Source organism: Eublepharis macularius, chromosome 6 (genome assembly GCF_028583425.1).
Source record: "Eublepharis macularius isolate TG4126 chromosome 6, MPM_Emac_v1.0, whole genome shotgun sequence".
NCBI lineage: Eukaryota > Metazoa > Chordata > Lepidosauria > Squamata > Eublepharidae > Eublepharis > Eublepharis macularius.
Window position 1 is genome coordinate 93,235,063 of NC_072795.1, and position 4,890 is coordinate 93,239,952.

Below are 4,890 nucleotides of genomic sequence, written 5' to 3' on the forward strand. Positions count from 1 at the left end.
AGCCAATGGAGTGACTGTAGGATGGGAGTGATGTTCATGCTCCTGCTTGCTCCTGATGATAGTTGAGCCACAGTATTTTGCACCAATTGGAGCCTCCTACTAAACATAGATGGGAGACCTATGTACATTGCATTATAATAGTCAAGTCTTGATGTTACCATAGCATGGATCCAGGTAGCCAGGTCAGCTGTATCAAGGTAAGAAGCCATCTTCCAAGCTAGAGTGAGGTTGTAGAAAGCATTTTTGTGGCTACTTTAACTTTTTTTATAGTAGTAGTACTGGATCCAATATAACCCCTAGGCTCTTAACTGTGTCTGCAAGGGTCAGACGAATTCCATGGAAAGTGGAGAGTACAATGTCCTTCAAGATCTCTGCCTTCCCAACAAGCATCACTTCAGTCTTGTCTGGGTTCAACTTCAGTTTGTTCTTTTTCAGCCATTTTTCAGATGGAGTAAACTGGCTTGCTTCTTGTAATTTAGATTGGCTTGGTATTCATTTGGAAATTCATTCAACCCTATGTTTGATTTTTGTTTATTTTATGAACCCTTCCATGCAGACATTAAAACACTATAAAGCCCCCCCCACACACACACACAGAGTTTCAATTAAAAGGCAAGCAAGCATATCTTTTGTAGCAGAGCTAGGAAATATCAACCAGCCACTTTCAAAGCACATATAAAAAGTTATCAGTTTTAATCCAAAGAAAAAGTAGCTTTCACTGTTTTTGCAGCAGGAATGTGGAGCAAATTGCACTTTAAGTTTAAATTATTTGTGCAATTTTGTTCTACCACAAAAGAGGAATGATTTAATTTTATAGAGACATGGGTATAAAGCATTTATTCTCAACTTCCAGATTAGTGTAAGGATCAAATCCTGACTCTCTTGCGGTTAGTGGGTAACCTCCCAGAGGCTTCAATGGTTTCAAAATTGCATCTTTTGAACCTTCCCACTGGAAATAGTTTTGTTACCACATAGACTGAAAAACATTTATCAAAGCAAGCATTCTTTGCCTACCCTGTAATTTTAGGTTGCTTCTAGGGTACAACCAAGGAAAAAAATCTTGGCAGAAGAGAATTTTCAACATCTGCACCATATTTTATTGCATTTTGTTGAATTCATATTTCTCTTACCTCCTTCTATTGACACTTATACTTACAGTGGAGTCCTGAAAAGAGTTACCCCCGGTCTAAATGAACTAAAATCAATAAGCTTTGACTGGAGTAACTCTGCATAGGATTACGATGTAAGACGTTTCTCAGGTATGGTCCTCAAGCAGTTTCAATTAGACATCAATTTTTATAGTTTATTTCCTCAAGACATTAAAGCTTTATGAATCTAACCCTGTGAGTACACGTGTCCTACGAATCAGCAGAACCAAGCAGGGGAAAGAGTATATGCCTCTGATAGATCAGAGACTGGTGAGGGGGAGGGGTCCTTGGCGGTGGTCGCCTCTCCGCCTCTGCCGCCACGGGGGCGCCCGAGTCGGAAGACACCCCTCGCCCGCCCCAACCCCCAGGTGGGGAAAGGTGTGAGGAGAGGCACCTTGCCACAAGGACCTCAGAGTGACTTATGTGGCCCTCTCCTCACCATCACGACAACTCTGCAAGGTGAGTGGGGATTTGAACCCAGGTCTTCCCAGTCCTAGCAAAGGATCTTTACATAAGGAAGAAGGTTGCTAGGATCACTGAGTCCAATTATAATTGCTGACCACCATGAGCTGGAGTTTCTTGACACGGCTACTAGAGGAAATCCACAACCACTCCACATTTGTTGGGAAGATCTGGCTGACAGTGCTGATTGTCTTCCGCATTGTTCTCACAGCTGTGGGAGGGGACTCCATCTATTATGACGAGCAAAGCAAGTTTGTGTGCAAGACAGAACAGCCAGGTTGAAAGAACGTTTGTTACGATGCTTTCGCCCCACTTTCACATGTGCGATTCTGGGTCTTTCAGCTCATCCTTGTTTCCACCCCCTCAGTGTTGTACCTGGGCTATGCCATTCACAAAATCGCCTGGATGGTGGACCATGGTGACCTGGAGAGGAAGATCTGAAGCAAGCCTTTCCCAATGCGCTGGAGGCAGCACCGAGGCTTAGAAGAGGCAGAGGATGACCACGAGGAGGACCCCATGATGTACCCAGCGATTGAGCTAGAGAGCGAATGGGAGAACAAGGACAATCCACCCCCAATCAAAATGAAGCATGATGGCAGGAAGCGGATTTGAGAAGATGGGCTCATGAAAATTTACATATTGCAACTCCTGAGCAGGACTATGTTTGAAATTGGCTTTCTTACAGGCCAATATTTCCTCTATGGTTTTGAAGTCAGCCCAGAGTTCATTTGTAGCAGGAACCCATGTCCACACAAAATAGATTGCTTCATTTCAAGGCCTACAGAAAAAACCATCTTCCTGCTAATCATGTATGGTGTGAGCTGTTTATGTTTACTTTTGAATTTCTGGGAAATGCTCCACTTGGGCTTTGGCACCATCCGAGACACGCTAAACAATAAGCAGAAGAAGCTGGAAGACTTGGGAACCTACAGTTATCCATTCACTTGGAATACGCCATCTGCCCCTCCGGGCTATAACATTGCAGTGAAACCTGACCAGATTCAGTATAGGGAACTGTCTAATGCCAAAATGGCCTACAAGCAGAACAAGGCCAACATTTCACAAGAACGGCAGTATGGTAGCAATGAAGAGGACATTCCCGCTAACCTAGAGAACCTCCAGCGAGAAATAAAAGTTGTTCAGGAACGCTTAGACCTTGCCATCCAAGCATACAACAACCAGAACAATCCCTCCTGTTCCAAGGAGAAGAAGGCCAAAGCCAGCTCCAACAAGAGCAGTGGTAGCAGCAAATCCGGGGAGGGAGAAACCTCAGTCTGGATTTGATGCTACCCTCCTGGGATTTAATGACTTGCTACTTTCCCCCTGTAGTTTATGGTTACGCAGAAACTTGTCCTGTAAAGACTTTGCTAAATAAATATTTGGTTTTGTTTAACTTCAGGGGCAATTTTGGCTTCCAATCCAGGGTGCAGGGTGGGGGGAGTATTTATGCTCACATCTTGATGTTTCTAGAACATTTATACTTGTTTCTTCCAGGTCAAGAGAAGACCCTGATTTATTTTTTAAAAAATGGTTTACACTGTATGTACAGAATTATGGTACATTTTATTATGCACAATTTTTGTATTTGTACATTGGAGCTTTCCTGTTACACTTTTTATATTAAAAGCAAATGAAATAGGTAAAAAAATAAAAAGATCAGAGACTGGTGATTTTTGGAGAAACAGGGAATTTATTTTAGAAAATGTAGATTAATGCTGTCCCTTTCTCAGGTTTCAGAGGGGTACAAACTAGAAAGTTAGAATTACAGAAAGGTCAGGGATCTGTTTACCCTTTGCTGTTTACTGCCTTGGCACTATCCTTTAATGTGTAGATTCCTATTCTCAGGAGGACTTCCTCCTTGTGGCACTTTATCTTCTCCTCTTTGTCACAGTCTCCATATTTCCTTTCTATATTGCACCATGGATGCAGAACTCATCCTGCCATCCACTGGCATCCTTGGACTAGATAGTTAGATAGAGATCTATCTCTTCTCTTGCCTATCCGGTATGGAGTTCCTACAATAAATAACTTTCATTTCTTTTCTAAATCTTAACTAAGGCTCTGAGTGTAAGTTTGTTTCTTCTCTCCCATGCACACCCAGCCATGCAGGCTCCTAAACTCCATGGCTCTCAGCAAACTAAAGCATTCTACTGTAATTTAGAGGAGAAAAAGAAGAGTTACCCAGAAGGGAGCTGTGAAGTGAGCAAATGAATACAACCTCAGCCTACAGCTGGTAGCAGTTCTAGAAATAGACAAATGGCAAGTGTTCAGCTGCAGTGGGCCAAGAAGATCTCAAAGAAATAGCTGGCCCAGTTGCACCACTGACTATTAGTTTAGGGGAAAGACTTCGGGAATGACCTGGAATGGGTGATTTAATTTACATTACATAGTATTTCTTTACAAATATATCTGATACTTTATTTCTAATTCTGCCTCCCCTCCTTTGTTCAATACATTTTTTTCTTTTTGTAATCACTATGAAGAGAATTTACCTGATTTGTTTTTCTCATCAATATTATTTTGCCTACTGGTGATTCCGTTCTCATGCTTAGGGGAAGGCAGACGTTTTTGTGCCAGAGGAACAGCAGGCTATTTTGGGATCCAACTTCTGGCTTTACTCATCTTACCTTGTCTAGGTCCGTTATTCCGCCATGTCAGTGGTCAATGGGGAAAAGTGAGGTTCGTGCCCTTAAATATTTTGCTGTTTAAGATTTCAAATGAAACACTGAATATTTTTGAATAAACGTAAAGACTGAAACTAGTGAATCATATCAGGTGCTCAATAATGACAGAGATGGCCAAAACCATTTTGGAGGCTAAAGCGTTAAAAAAAATAGTATTCTTTCTCCTGATTAAAATGGAGCACAATGCATGAGGAGTAACTTCTACACAAATCCTGACAAAATTTATGGGAACTGCATAAATCCCCTACTAGAGCTAACCTCTGACCCTTTTCTATAAAAAGGATGCACACAGACCTAATACAAAGGAGAACAGAATTTTCTTTATGGCTGGCTCTTACACTGTTAGGGACGGAAGCTCTGCTCATGGACATAGGGAATGTCTATCAGTGTAATTCCTAAGCACAGTCATTCCAGTCTAAACCAACTTAAATCAATGGACTTAGACTGGAGTATCTCTGTTTAGGATTGTACTCTGTGAGTACCTCATGATTTCCTGACACCCTGGATCAAAGATCAGCACCCTCCGATATTTACATCTCTGTTCACCATTTGATAACACTCAGGTCCTTGCAAAACTGTTACAGAGATTTGGATTT

At 41.8% G+C, this 4,890-nt stretch overlaps 1 pseudogene; it reads left to right on the forward strand.

Moving 5' to 3' along the window:
- Positions 1-1,709: 1,709 nt before the first annotated feature.
- Positions 1,710-2,894, forward strand: LOC129332515 (gap junction gamma-1 protein-like; annotated as a pseudogene).
- The last annotated feature ends 1,996 nt before the right edge of the window (positions 2,895-4,890 follow it).